Consider the following 16,497-nt stretch of genomic DNA (forward strand, 5'->3'; position numbering starts at 1 on the left):
TACTCTGTCCCTGCTCCTTTGTTGTGGCAACTTGGTCTATTACCCAAACATCCGAGTGTGTATGTGTGTGTTTGTATGACCCCATAGTATTCAGAGTTGTAATATTAGGTGCTGGAGGTGAGGTTTGAAATAAGAACTTGCCATGTATATGCATAGCTTTCAGCCAAAGAGGCATTGAAATGCACCAGATTGGCTATCAGTTCTGCACTCAGACTTCCAAGTTTATTCCCTATCAACAAAAATAAATTCCATTATATACGTGACATTAAAATATGATAGGGCCACAGCTGTAGGCCTGTGCTAAAGGTGAGTCAGATGAATTCCATCCTACCGTTAAGGGAGACAGTAGATTTAACGGTTGGTCTGAGCATGATCCATGCCAATTTTGAGGTAGAAAGAGCCAGAAATTTCTTATTTATAGGGATTTTAAGATTTATGAGTGATCTCCAGCAGTTTGGTAGGTCTTGTCGGTTTTCTTTCTCATAGGGCTGTTTTGCATGTAACGCTAAGCCAGTGTGGGCTGTTTTGCATGTAACGCTAAGCCAGTGTGGGTTGGCTATTCACTCGCCAACCCATGTTACTCCTGATAGATGATTGGGCAAGTGGCAGCTCCATGTGGCTTGTTTCCTACTCAAACTCCTTCAGCCTCCAACCCACCCCTGACATACCCAGTGTCCTTTGTGGTACAGCCTGTCTTCTCTCTTTGTCCCTGTCCCTTCGCTACTGCAATCACTACCCCATTTTGGCTCACTCTGTTTGACACTTTAAAAACAAAACACCTCAGTCCTTCAGAACTGCACAAATAGGGATGCTGATGACTATTATTGTTATTATTTTCCAGTCTATTAGAAGTGTGCCAGAGCACACTTATGGGTCTCCAAAATGTGTAGTCCTGCCTGGTTAATTTCCTTGTATGTTTCAGTTGTCAACAGAAGCACCATAGTGGGGTAGCTAATCATACAAGGCAATTGACAAGGTGAGACTGCATATAGGCTAATTTGTGCATAGTTGAGAAGGATTGGGGAGGAGGAAGAAGAGGAGAAAGGGGGAGAGAAGTAAAGGCACCAAAGAGAGGCGGACAATATCTCCCACTTAGCAATATAATCCTTTCATTATTAAGTGTTGAATTGACACTTATAAGTGTCTTCCCTTTCACCACTTCCCCAAGTCACCAGCAAGCCCAGATTAGGAAGTTATTTCCCCCCCAACCCCCCATACATTTTTACAGCTCCTTCTCAGAGCAGTTACTGTGGTTCTGCAAATTTCCTGTCTGTTTATTTCTGTCTCTAAATTTGCACAACTTTCCCCTCCATTTACTGCTGAAAGTTGTGCAACTTTAGAAATAAACGGTCAATTTGTGCAACAAGTTATTTATGCCCTCGTTATTTTTATACTGCTCCACTGGAGAACCAAGCTGTGGGCTTCTCTTTAGAAAAAAAAAAGTATAACTAAAAGGTAATGTATTCTGAAATCTGCCTTTTGCAGAGTTTTCCCTGACACAGCCGTTTTCTAGGACTGTATATGGAATGATATGGCAAGAAAATAATGAAAGTTTTTTTAAAAACAACAACAACAACCCTCAAAGGTGATATAGATAGAAGGGACAACATGGAACATGCAAATTGTAGCATGCTGCATTGGGCAAACTATTCTCTCTCAGGCATCACTCAAATATGATGCATATTTATCTGATGAGTAGCCTCAGCAATTACTCCCAAGGAAGTCTGCTTAGATAAAAAAAAAAAAAAGAGGGCAGGGCTCCTGCAGCTTTAACTGTTGTGATGAAGAGGGGATTTCAGCAGGTGGTGAATGCACACAAATGACACCTGCTGAAATTTCCTTTTCTATGCAACAGTTAAAGATACAAGAGCCCGGTCCTCCTTTGCATGTGGTCATCCTAGGCGGCATAATAAATTGAATAGGAAGCCAGGCAGCAGCCATTACTCACAGAAGCAATGGGATCTCAAAGGGTTAAAGACCTCGAGGCAGCCATCCTTTTGGGACAGGCAGCCTTAATTCATCAGAATTATTTCTGAATAAACATCCCTAGGTTGCATGGCAGCAATCATGTACATATATCCTTGTGGGCCTGTTCCATCAAACAATTAAAAGACACTTCTACAGATAGGATCAGTCTGCAAGTCTTACTTTTGAATTCCCAGGAAAAGCTTTCTCCGCTTCCATGGAAAGGGGTGGCAGGAATTTGAAAGGAGTGCTGGCCACGATGTCCACAGGAGTGCTGTCTTATCCAAGCCATGTGAGAGCATCCACTTGTGCAAGTGATCTCCCCACCCCCACCCCCACACCCTCATTTCTCCACCAGTGTGGCTCTTCAGAGAACTGGCAGAAATGCCTGGCTATAAGGGGCTCCTTCCTCTGAGTCAGGCAGTTCAGCCTGGCTGGCTCTCGGAAGAGCTGAACACTTTTCAACTCATGCTGAGAGGAGAGAAAAACAGAGGGGGAGCTTTGCTCCCAAGAGCCCCAAGGCCGTTCTCTCCATGCAGTAAATGCCAGGGCAAGGGAAAGGCCAACAGGGCTATGCACAGCACTCACTGGAGAAGGAAGCCTTCCCCGGCCTTCCTGGCGGGAGGGGAGTACACCATTCACTGCTCCTCCCACTACACCATTTCACCTGTCATGGGAGGGCTGGGGTGCAGCCACCCCACCCCCCAATGCATCGCACAGATGCACACTGAGGGGAGGAGCCTGTCAGCCACCAGGTGTGCTCACCTACCCAGTCTTGCACATGTTAGCCCTCTTAACACATCCCAGAGCAGAGCTAAGACCACTCTACTGGAATCAGTAGCAAGCCAAAGCTTGTTGCCTCTTTTCCAGCCTAAAGTCCTGTTTAGGTGGTTGGCCTTTCCCAGGGGCTGTGTAAATGTGCCGTGTCATGGTGTCGATTATACGATGCTGCTGCAATCGCGCACCCACCCCGGGGCTTTCCACCAAAGCTACGGAGACAAAAAGTCAGGGACTTACCTCAACTTTTTCCTCTGGAGTGAGGCATGGATGCACGAGACGGCATCAAGACAGCCCCAAAGCCTCTGTCTGGAGTTGCAGTGGAGGCTTGGCTGGGTAGTGCCTGGTGGAAGGAGACCTGTGATTAGTCGCCTTCCACCAGGAAGGAGGTGGAGGTGGCTCTGGTTCTCAGATGGCTGCCCAGAAACCCCATGCTCCCTCCTTGGCATTGGGATTACCTGTTGCCACCCTGGGGGAGGGAAAGTGCGGAGTTTCCGAAGGACGTGATGCCAACCTGATACTGTGAAGGCACAGACACACTGTCTCTGTCTCTCCCTCATACATACACATACACACACACACACACACACACACACACACAGACACACTGTTGAACAGCTGCTCCCAGAGTCTGAGCCAGTCGCCACAAAGGGGCCAGGGTATCGGTGAAACCTACAAAAAAAGGGTAGGATCTCATGTGTAAGACTACTACAGATGAACTCTTTTATAGCTGAGTGGGTTACTGTTTCTTAAAAAACAAAAAAACATGCGTTTTCTCTTCAGAATAAACACATTGTCCTTCCTTCATTATATTTTTATCCACATACATAGAGGACTGAGTGGTTGGTTTTGTATGTGCTAAAGTAAAATTGAGAAGTAGACGTACATGTGACAAAATTCAATCCTACCATATTGGGAATGTAGTAGTAAAGTGAACTAGCCCAAGATTAAACCTCCACATCATGAATCTAAGGTCATATGAGACGTGCCATGAGATCCCTTTGTTTTGTGTTCCTGACGGCATGGGAGGGGCGCAATTTGGAATGGGGCCATGGTGTGGGGGGAAACTAGTTCTTTTCACCCATACTGAAGCCCCAAGTCAGAGGGGTGTCTTGCCAACGATAGTTTTGCCGCTTGAGCCCTCAAACCCCCGTGGCATCACAGCTGCAGGGTGAGAATGGCAAACCTCCACAGCAGGAGGAAGCGTGGGCTTACTGCCCAAAAAAGCCGCAGTGCCAGCACCCATTCAGCTCATCAAGCCCACCTCCTGCCCGGCCTTCCCACGCAGCCCTGACCGAACCTGGGCCTCGATCTGGAGTGAGGTCACCACCGACAGGTGGAGCAAAGAAGGTGGTGACCTTGGAGTAAAGGGAAAAGTCAGCAACTTTTTAAAAGTGCAGTTTTTTGGGGAAAGCCTGTGGTGGCTGTAAGATGGCGACTGCATCGTATAAACAATGCAGCGCCAACTCATAGCCACCACGGGCTAAACAAGAGCCAGGCAACACACATTTCTGAAGCTGCTACCAGGCACAGACAGGAAAACCTATGGGCTCAAGCGAGGGCTGGGAAACTTCCGGCCCTCCAGATGTTTTACCCTAGAGCTTCCATCAGCCCTAACCTGAATAGTCAATGGAGGGAGATGATAGGAGTTGTAGGCCAAATATCTGGAGAGCTACAAGTTGCCCACCCCTGGCTGCCTTGAGGCCTTTTGTCTGTAAGCCCCTCCCCCCTCCCCCATGGTTAATAGCAGCTTGGAGGGCTCTGGCAGAAACCTAACTCTCCCTACACCTGCCCTTGATCCAAATCTACGCCCCTTCTCTTTTTGAGAAATACATTGAGAGCACCAAACTCTGTATAATAAATAAATAAGTATGGGGCTCCTGCATCATCTTTCATTTGGCCCATAGCTGAAGCCTCAAGTTTCCATGCAACTGATGGCCAAAACGTAAAAGACGACTCAAACAATAAAACAGTGAAACCTAACACCGTATGTTGTGGAGTCTACAGTGTGATCGCATAAAGACTTTCAGCCAGATCTAATCCTTTGCTGTAACTGATAATGTGCAAAATCCAGGTTTGTCCCACAACTCTTAGAATATACTTGCGGTCATCTTTAAAACCCGCTCCACATTTCAAACCTAATTTTGCCAATGGAACTCTGCACCAGTGTGAGATGGAGAGGACCACTCCCATAACTTGGCATTTGGGGTTCTGCATTAGAGGCCACTCAAAGCTGAGAATAGCTGTACCTAGCAAATTTGGCTAGTGCAGATGTTCATATTGGGTTTTCTGATAAGAACTTACCAAAACCCACACATTTCTTCATCAAGGGGATGAAAAGAACTTCAGATTTAAGAAATGTGAAGGTGGGAGAAAGTGAAATTGACCGGTTTCCCCATCTCTGGTGGTAACCATCTTCAGCATCCTTATGTCCTGGGAGGGGTTTACCTCAAAGGTTCCACATTCCCCAGTCCATTGTGATGCGTAATTTCACAGCGAAAGCAGACCTTACTTTCAATCTGCATTCAAGTAGCTGCATCTCTCTCTCCCTCTCTTTTAGTAGATGTGGGGGCTAGGGGGACTTAGCTGGGAGATAAAGATGTAAAGCCATTGTGGTGTGGTGGTTAGAGTGTTGGACTGGTTGTTGGGAGATCCGGGTTCTAGTCCCCACTCGGCCATGGAAACCCATTGGGTGACTTTGGGCCAGTCCCAGACTCTCAGCCCAGCCTACCTCACAGGGTTGTTGTTGTGAGGATAAAATGGAGAGGAGGAGGATTATGTATGCCGCCTTGGGTTCCTTGGAGGAAAGAAGGCGGGATATAAATGCAATAATAAATAAATAAAGTAATATCTATTTTGGCCCTGAAGGAGAAAAATTGCCTGGTTTCTCTACAGGAGAAGAAACCCCCAGAAGCAATACTGGAATGAAAGTTCTTAAGGGGGAGGGGGTGGAGTAAAGTAAGGGTTTCCTCTGTTCCTTTAAGATTTTTATTTCATTTTAATGACTTCCCAGGCTGCCTAAATTATATAACAGTATTATCATTCTATAGCAAAGCATTCCATTTGTATAAAATATTCCATAAAGTGGCCTTCTCCAACCTGGTCCCAAACATCTGGATGAAATGTTTTGGACTTCAACTCTCATCAGCCCCAGCCAACATGGCCAATGCGGGCACCAGGTTGTGATAGCAGTCCGAAAGCATACTATACACACGTGCTAAAACTGTGGTGATGGCAGAAAGTTGTTTTTCTTAACCTTCACAGTAGCAGGTGGAGGAAATAAGCCATGGTGGCTTATTTCCTCTATCGTGTATGCTGGGGAAATTTCCATAACATGGCAAGCTGTGTGGGTGAGGTTAGTTATGTAAATTCCCTCAAGCATGCAGGGCGGAGGAGATAAGCCACCATCTGCACCCACAAGGCTAGTTATGGGAGAGAGAGAGAGAAACACTCAGGTACACACAGTGGTGGGGAAATAAGCTTATTTCCCATACCATAATCGTATAAACTGGGCCAGTGTCAACACAATGCCATCCAGCAGAAATTATTATTATTTGTTATTGTTATTTATTATTATTATTTATTGCATTTATAGCACACCTTTTTTCCTTCAAGGAATCCAAGGTGGTGTCCGTAATCCTCCTCCTCTCCATTTTATCCTCATAACAACCACCCTGTGAGGTAGATTGGGCTGAGAGTCTGTGACTTGCCCAAAGTCCCCCAGTGAGCTTCCATGGCCGAGTGGGGACTAGAACCCGGATCTCCCGACTCACAGTCCGACACTATAGCCACTACATCACACAGAATTGCTTTAACTTGCTTCTTTCTCTGTGCCAGACTAGGAGTGGGAGGGATTCTCAACAACCTACTGTGCTGAGTTGGAAAAAAACTTTGCAGAAGTTGATGGGAAATCATAGACATGGCTAACCAAACAATTTCCCTCACTGGTTGGTAGGAGACTTTACTTCCAGTTTTGGAGAGGTTAAGAATCTGTTTATATATTCACTAAGTTTCCCACAAACACACATTGTAGGCTCTGCTCAAAAGCCACAGAATAATAATCTACTCACTGCCTTCACAGTGCTGCGTTGTCACCATGTTACCACTAAACCCCGTAGTTTCGCTGCCATGGGGGTGGCGGTGGGTAATCTAAATTGCAGAAGGCAGCGCAGGCTTTCCGGCAGCCACTCGGTTAGTCAGGCCTGCCCCCTGGCCTCTGCCCAGCTTCCAGCAACCATTGACCCCAGAACACTTCCTGCTCGACACCAAAGTGAGGTCACACAGCGGATGGGCCGTGGTGATCTCACTTCAAAGGGGAACATCAGCATAAGTCCCAGACTTTTCTAATGCCCTTCTTCCGAGAAAAGCCCCCGGTGGCTGCAAATCAGCAGCTGCGTCGTATAACCGATACAGCACCGATTCACAGCCACCGCAGGGCATGAAGATATCTAGACCCCCATGTTGTGAATTGGTAGAGGATACTTTTGTTAACCTCACAATGAGACATTCGGATTTTGGTGTTTTACTATTGCTACCCACAGATTCTACATCATGTGAAAGATGACACATCCCACTCCTCCTCCATAATGAAGAAATGCCTACCTGTATATTAATTCTCAATTTAAAACATCGAGGCTGCAATCCTATACAAACTTACCTAGGAGTAAACCTCATTGAACTCAATAGGGTATACTTCTGAGTGGCCAAACATAGGCCTGCATTCTAAAAGGCCTCAATAATAATAAAAAATCTGAGTGTCACAGTAGTTTCATCAATTGTTAATTTCTTCTTTTTCTTGAAAATCCACAGCTCTGTGCTTAGAATAAGCAAGAAGCAACCAGTGACAACAGCCTACATGTTGTCAGAACTATTGTTAAGGCGCTATACTTGACAGGAACGATATTCCAGAGTACATGAGGGATATATCAGAGGATGGGAATGCTTTATCAGCCGTGTGCACAATGACATAAATGAAAGTAACATTTCCCAAAGCATCTGGTTTAAATGTAAACATTTCCTTGGAAGACCCCTGCTGATGTGACGGGAAGGTGATATTGATGTACAAAGCTTCATAACCTCTTGTTTGGATTAATGCAATGTATTATAGGTGGGACTACCTTTAAAAATGGTCCAGAAACTTCAACTGGTCTAAAATAGGGCAATGAGACTGTTAACAAGGACTGGCCAATGTGATCATATTATACCATCACTTTTCCCTTTGCACTGGCTGGCTGTCCAAAAGGAGACCATGGTCAATGGTATCAAAAGGCACTGTGTGGTCCAAGGTCAACAGGATCAAACTCCCCCTGTCCCTCTCCCAGCAAAGGTCATCCCAAAGGGAGGCCATGGCAGTTTCTGTTCCACAACCAGGTCTGAAGCCAGACTGAAATGGAACTAGATAATTCGTTTCATTCAAGAATGGTTGGATTTGACTGCCAACCACCTACTCAAGCACCTTGCCGGGAAAGGGAATATTAGCAACCAGCCTCTAGTTGTTAATATTTTCTGGGTTCAGATTAGTCTTTTTCAGGAGTGACCTAATTACTTGGTGTTATGTAATCTTTCCATGGAAGAGACACCCCACCTTTTTTTAATTACTGCTGCTGGTTTTAAAGTGGCTTGTGATATCAACAACCAGTAGTTCAATTCTCTGCCTCTGCCTTATATTCAATGTACATGTCCCAAGAGAACATTACATGCAGAAATAAAATGTGGAAATGTCCTAGTTACAGAAAAAATACAATTGCAAAACCAAAAGGCAGGGTGACTCTTCCATGGAAAGATTACATCACACAAAGTTAACGGTCTGTTCTAAGCTCCATAGGAGCCAACTACCCCCAAAGGGAGGGACAGAGGCAAAGTAAGAAACCCCTTCTGTCAAAAAGAAGGCTAACAGGCAAACTATGGCCCAAAAATACCCCAAACAACTAAAAATCTGTTAACAACAACTGATGATGATAAACAACAACAACGTGCTTGGGGCAATTAAGTAAAACAGAAAGAAGTGAAACTGCTCAGGTTGCAGTCACTTTTTATCCACTGAAATCACTGAATTTCCTACATTCTGATCAGCCTTTTTCCTTCTCATGTGCCTCAACCAGAATCTGGAAGTGAACTAGGCCATATCAGGATTCAGGGGGAAACCCCTGAACTCATGGGACTGCTATTTGCAGGAAGTAACAAATATAACCTTTTCTCCTACTGGTCTTTTGTTGCATGGCCTGACCACAGCTTTGTCAGCATAACTGTGTTTTCCTACATCTCAGACTCCAAACAGCAAAAACGTTCTATCCTCAAGGAAAGGCAGGCCAGCTTGTATAGCAAAGCTTTACTTCCATTCCATGGCTTCCTTTTAAGCCCTCTGTTCCCAACACCTGAATACCACCCCACAAAAGGAACTTGAATAACATTTGTTCCCTTGAGGTCCAGTTTACCTAATAACAAAGTTGGATCTCACATCAATGAGACCAAATTAGTTTATTCCATCTCCGCCATTCACCAATAAAGATTCCTCTACATCTTTACTCTGTGATAGGAAATATAAGGACTTTATTACATTCAAATGGTAAATCATATTCTTGATCACTTATCACTATTCTTATTCAGGTAACAAAAATATCTTCCCATCTATACATCAAATAGACCCAAAATTAGTCAAGTTATGCCATTCTTATTAAACAAAAGCTCTACGCCAGCGATATGCTTGTGTAATAGGAACCTTCAAAATATGTTCATATTTCTGATCAGTTCAAAAATAGCATCTATTCACAAGGATTCCAATGGATTCGTTTGGATGATGACTCAGGTATAACAAATAAAACCTAACAAGAAAAAATCCACTGTGAGAAGATTGGGCACAAAATAAAATTTCTTTTTGAAAAAGAGTAGGGTTTTTCCTGCAGGGAAAAAAAGAACCGAATAAAACAATTGTGTGGCCACTTTCACCTAATGCATGTCAGATCCATAACACAGACAACATGCAACAAGGATGTACATGACATATACATCATAGGCAACTGATTTTATCTCATTTATCATGATCAACTGGCTGAATTGGGCTGGGGCCCTTTGGGAGCTGCCTCTTGTGGGCCAGGCCTCCTATCCCCCTGCCCATCCTTTTCTCCTCTAAATCCTTTCTCCTTGGGACACCCCAAGAATGGGTGCCCCCCCCGATAGAGCACTCATACCTAAATTTGCATAGGTCCTGAGCATATCGGCCCTGAGAGCCGAATTCCTATCAAAGTAGGCAGCGTTGAACCTCCTACCCTGTGAACCCAAGGGAAGCAACTGGCCAAGCAAGGACGTGCCTACTATCCACCCTGTTCCCTGGAACCAGCTGGATGGGAATGATGAATTGGAACCATAACTCTGGCTCCTTCAAATCCCTTTTCAGGTCAGTATTGGAAGCTGCTTTTAACCTGAATGCAGGGCCGGCCCTTCATGAAGCAGTCTGATGCGGGCGCATCAGGTGGCAAAATTAAATAAGCCGGCCAGCTACTCCCAAGGGGATACTCACCACTTCTTGGTCCCTGTTGTTTCTGATCTATGTTGTTCCTTTCTTGAGGATCTTTGTAGTTCTCATAGCTAGAATGATTTGAGTAGGTTATGGGTGCCACCTTTTGTTATTACTGTATTCTGCCTTGTAACTGCCTTGCAGTATCAGCCCTTGTGCTATTTTGACTTGATCCAAAGCATCTGCAAAAGTCTGTTTCTTACCATAGGGTTTTACCACACAATTTCCACTACGTTTGAGCCTTTCATGCCACAAACAATGTCATCATCATCCAAGTCTGGTTTACCTTGTCCACCCAATCCTACTTAATCTGCTATAATACCAGCATTCTGGAACTTGAGTGAGTACTCTCCCATGGTTTCAGTATCTTGTTGTGTGCAATGTGCAAACTTCTAAGACAATTGGGCCGGAAACATGAACTTTTGCTCCCATTTTCCCTTTCATTGTTCTGCTTTCCCTGCTTCTAAATCCACTCCTAAATTTTCTAAATAGCCAATCAACAACATCCTGTTCTTAAAAGTTGGCTGTATGCCTACATTCCAGCTGCCCCTACAAAAATATTCTCCAAGTCCAATGGACCTAAGAGCTTTGTTGCAAATTATTTTTCCATTTCATTCAGATGTCAAGATTGCATCATGGGACTTTTCTATTTGAGGCTTTTAACCTGCTGCCTTTCTGAGACTTCCAGATTCTTTGTAGGATTAAGATTGGTCCCATTACATGCCTTTTCCACCCTGAGTTTTTTTTTTCTTTTCTCTGCCTTTTCCATTGGTTCTGTCAGGCAACCACTAGGTATTGCTGTGGTATAGTGGAGTTGCCCTACGGTTTCATGCCAACATTCAAGGAAATACCCGACTTGCCTCATTGGGGGGTAAAATGCTGTAATGTTTGAAAGATGAAACAGGCCCTAGAGGATGACAACGTTGTGTGAAGCACCTGCAAACTACCATGACTGAGGAATCACAATATATTCCTTGTATAGAAAGGCTCTTAACAATTGTAACAGCATGGCCAGATCTGCACCAAACAGGATATGACACTTTGAAAACAGTTTGAAAATTGTATAGGGAGTGTGTCCTGGGCCCCAACAGCTGTCACTACTGTTATAAACGGTTTAAAGTGGTACTGTAGATCCTGCTGAGGAGGAAGAACCTGCGCAATAATTTGGAGCGTAAAAAAATGATTCCTCTCCGAACTCTTTTTCTGGTGGATCTCCCTCTTTCAGTCTTCATTCTTCTTTTGCAGCTTTATGCACTCTTCTCCTCCTCCTCAAGATTCTCCTTGGACCTGTTCAAAGGGACATGCTAACCCACCGGGCATCGCTCAAAAATGCATTCCATGGTGGGTTAGCATGTCATGTGGTGGGAGATTTCACTCGCTATGGTGGGTCAGGTATCACCACCACCCACTACCTACCTTCTGAAAGATGGCTGGCAGACATCCATAATGGTTGCTGTCATAGGTGTGCGCAAGGGGTGTGCCAGGTGTGCCCAGGCACACCCTAATGTCTCAAGCAATAAGAGCTGAATTGAGGGGGGCATTGAGTAGGGATGCAGAGGGGGATCCAAATGCAGTGGTAACAGCCCTCCGGCTGCCCTCCAGCTCCTCTGCTGCCATGCTAAAGAACCGCTGCCTCCGAGAGAGCACCATTGCTCCTGACAGTAGGAATGAAACGGAATCACTCTGCTGGGTAGGAGCCTCTCTGGCAGGAGTAGGGCATCAGTATCTACAGTGTTTCATAAATCAATGAATAAAAAGAATGCCCTTTATGACTGTGTAGTCAATAAATGCTTACCTTTTAAAAAATGTACCTGGGTGCACACCCTAATGTAATGTGCTGTGCATGCCTATCGTAGCTTGTTGTCTGGTGGGAACCCCATGGGGTTTGGGCCCTGACACAAGAAAGAAAGAAAAATTGGCAGGAACCAGAGTCTGCCAGCAACAGCAACTGCCACTTCACGCAACACTCTTGCCCAGTTCTTTCAGTCTATCCTCATAAGGCTTTGTTTCCAGACCCCTGATTATCCTCGTTGCCCTCCTCTGAACCCCCTTCAGCTTGCCTGCATCCTTTTTGAAGTGTGGTGCCCAGAACTGGATGCAATACTCAAGATGAGGCCTAACCAGTGCCGAATAGAGGGGAACCAGAGTCTTGTGCTATTTGGAAGCTATACTGCTATAAATGCAGCCCAAAATAGCATTTGCTTTTTTTGCAGCCACATCACACGGTTGGCTCATATTCAACATCATATCCAAGATCCTTCTCGTTTGTAGTATTGCTGAGCCAAGTATCCCCCCATCTTGTAACTGTACATTTGTTTTCTTTTTCCTAGGTGTAGAACTTGGCATTCATCTCTGTTAAATTTAATTCTGGTTTTTTTTCAGCCCAGCCCTGCAGCCTATCAAGATCACTTTGAAGTTTGCTTCTACGTTCCAGGGTATTAGTTATCCCACCCAATTTTGTGGGCCTAGGACTGAGCCCTGCGGTACCCTTCTTGTTACTTCACCCCAGTTTGGGAAGGTACCATTGAGAAGCACTCTTTGAGTCTGATTATGTAGCCAACTGTGGATCCACCTAATAGTTGCTCCACCTAGCCCACTTTTAGCTAGTTTGCTGATCAGAATGTCATGTGGTACTTTGTCAAAAGCTTTGCTGAAGTCAAGATATATCTCCTCCTTCCTGGCTTTTCATTGTTATTATTTTTGGTGCCTCAAAAATGTGCAAATGGGGCTGTCATTTTTTAAAAAATGGCCTCTGAAAATTGTACAACCATATTTGTAATTTTTACTTTATTTTACTTTTGTCTGCATTTTGCAAGTGTGCACTTACAGCTGTCCGATATGCATAATCCTGCCTTCTCGAAGTCCTTTTAAATTTCAACTGTCAAAGGGAGCAAAGTGCAATGGGTAACATATAACGAAATTGACAAGGCAAGACTGTATATAGCCAAATTTGTGCAAAATTGACAGAAACAACATGAAAAAGGGGAAGGTCGGAATCAAGAGGAGGTGGTGCACCAAAAGGGGAAAACAATATCCTCCACTTAGCAAGGTTATCCTTTCATTTTTATGTGTTGAACTGACACTGGTCAGTGTCCTGAGCTTCCATTCCACACTTCCCCAAGTTATCAGCAAATCCGGAAAGGGGAGATCTTGGGCTTGTCTTGATTATGGTTTTGCCCCAGGGTGGATCTGCAGTGGCAGCAGGTCATCTATAGGATGCAGCCACCATCACAAAGCCATGAAGGCTCAAACCCTTGAAGCTCCAGTTTAAAAAGTCGGGCACTTACCACAACATTTTTCTCTCGGAGCAAGGCGACGATGGCATCTGCCGTCTGTCACCTTGCTTCAGAGCTGCAAGAGGCGTGCCACAGACAATGGTGAACCCTGATTGGTCACCCAGCCGGGAAAGGGGGAGGGGGCGTTTCAGCAAGCTGAATGGTCACTGGGCTGCCTCCACACCTCTGCAGAACACTGCAATTAAACAAAAGTTTTTAAAAAACTGGAGCGCAGCAAGGGGGCTACCGAGCAAGCTGCCTGGCTGTTGTGCCAGTTATGCGCCTTTGCAGGCCCGCAAAGAAGCATGGTTGAAGAATGAATAAAAATAAAATAAACAACAACAGGGAGCCAAGCAGCACACCGGGACAAGTGGAAGGGGCCACCGAGCAAACTGCCCAACTGCTAAGCCGGTAACACGCCTCTGTGCATTAACCCAAAACTGAAAAACAAAACAAAAATGGAGCACTGACTTCCCTCCTTTGTTTTTGGCCAGGGGGAGGTGGAGGAGGAAGGAAACAATGGGAAGAGCACCCCATTGCCCCTGCAACGATGCACAGCGGTGCGCAGGCTCCTTCCTAAAAAAAAACCCGCAGTTGCGCTCCTTGTCGTGCGGATAACAGGAAGGAGTGCAGATGAGGGGGATCAAGGGCTCGCAGCTCCAATGCACCTCTGTCAAGGGTGGAGGAAGTCACTGCCCAATTGCTCCTGTTACAAGTGGGAGCAGCTAAACAATCCAGGAATGCTCCATCTCCAGTTTATTTACCATAACATATGAACCAGGAACTCTGGCTTCTTTCTCCCTTGACGAGAGTCCATCTCTGGCTTATCAGGAAGTGACATGCCCATGTTGGAGAAATCGTCCTCCTCCATTGAGGAGCTAGAACTCCCTTGAGACAGATGAAGCCATGCAGCCACCTATGTCTGAAGACATGGGGGAACCTGGGCTCTCAGGGGAGAGGACAACAGATCTGCCTCTGCCAGAAAAGGGGAGATCTGCTTTAAAGGCAGCATCCTCCACCCAGTCTCAGAGAGCACTGTCAGCTTAAGAGGCAGAGCAATAAGTCTCCTTTAAGATGGAGTACCTGACTCCAATGAAGAATGTGTCAGGCATAAGGATTGTAATATATGGCAGCTGAGCTATGGGTGGGGCTTAGAAGGCCCAAGTAATAGCCTGCTTTTTTTCTCTGGATTTGACTGAAAATAACACTGGTTCTCAGCTTCAGCTGCTTGCATCCTGACCGTAATTCATGTTTGAACTTCTGTATTATCAATTTTGGACTTCTGCCTGATATTGTCTCTGGATTCTTTTTATGCTTGCCTGTTATCCTTTGTCCTTGACCTTGGCTACACTGTTGGCTTTTCTCTCCAGAAAAACCTTGTTTGCTTCACTCTTGGGCTTGCTTAATCGACTGCTTCACTGCAGTTAACTGTGTCTGTGTTTGCAGAGCAAGTTGCTGAACAGGACAGGCAAAGACAAGCCAGGGTTCTTGGTGCGCTGATCATGGCAAACTACCCACTCCTGCTCACAACAGGTGTGACTGGGCAGTGTGTAACAGCATACTACAGCATTCCCAACCACTCTAGGTTTTAAAACAACAGAACGCCTAGATTGCTGTCTGTTTAACCAGAGTGGGAGATGAGTAAGGACCTAGCCCCTAGGTGCTCAGATCACCACTTGAACAAGGACAAAATTGCATCTCAAAGTTACTGGTGAGATTCCAGATGATGTTCTCATTTGCACATGTTTTGGGGCCAGGTTAAATCTGATAGTATCAGAACCATATATTTAAACTGGTGTATATTTTATATTGCGGAGTAGAATTCAATTATTTTTTAGAGGACAGTGGCTCCTTTGCTCAACTGAAAGAAAAATACTTGAGGGAGCAACTATGGGCTGTAAGGATAGGAATACCTCTCCCTTCCACTTCGTACACATATGGAATTAAACAAACTGTTCTAATACTGTTCTCAGTTTTAAATCTCAGTAAGATTTTCAAAGACCCAGGTGAAAGTGTCTCCTTGGACAATGGGAGGTCATTTAGGTCAAATTCTGTTCTTAGGCTTTCAAAATGGGCTGATAGTTTTAAAGAAAGAAAAGAGGCGGATGGAACTATTGGTTCCTTTTATACCATGCTGTTTGTTCACTTCTTAGTGGTTTTAAAACTGAATAATGAAACTAATCTCAAATCCTGTGTGGTTTTTTGTGTTAATTTCCTGGAACTGGAGCTCTTTTGGATGATCATGAAGAAATATACTGTTTGGTCCTTTTTAATGCGCTCAGACTAGCACTTTATGAATTGTGTTGACCGGTAATCAAAAATGTCACTACACTGAGTAATAAGATTGCAGAGTTTTGGTTTGGGCAAATGATTTCCTCTCATGCTTCAGAAAGGTGTGGAAGGCCCTGCAAGAAGCTATGTTGGTTTGGATAAAACATTTACACCCATAGGAGAGAAGACATATTTAGATATGTGTGTGTGTGTCTTTGTTTATATTTGTGTGTGTGTGTGTGTGTGTGCGTGCTGTTCATATGTTTGTATGTGAACTGTTTTATATTATGTGCAATATTGTATTTCAGGGTTTTAATCTTTGTAAACTGCCCTGAGAGCTTTGGCTATTGGGCAGTATATAAATGTAATAAAAGAATGAATTAATGAATGAATATGTTGCTAACAGGTGGCTGATCATATTAATATATTTTAGCTAAGTTGAGGCAAAGGTATAAGGGCTTTTCTACAGGAGGCTTTTAAACCACACCTTTGCAGGATTAAGATCAGCTCCTTTATACATGATTTCTCCCTCTCCCCAGAGTTTTTCTTTCATTACACAACCACTAGGTGGTGCTGTGGTATAGAAGAATTGCACAAATAAAAGTAATTCTGCCATTTCCAAATAACACCACACTTTCCTTGACCTAAAACAAAGCTGGGGAAATGGCAACAAAGAGCAAGAGAGACCCTGGAGGA

This window comes from Elgaria multicarinata, chromosome 1, assembly GCF_023053635.1.
Source record: "Elgaria multicarinata webbii isolate HBS135686 ecotype San Diego chromosome 1, rElgMul1.1.pri, whole genome shotgun sequence".
Classification (NCBI taxonomy): Eukaryota; Metazoa; Chordata; class Lepidosauria; order Squamata; family Anguidae; genus Elgaria; species Elgaria multicarinata.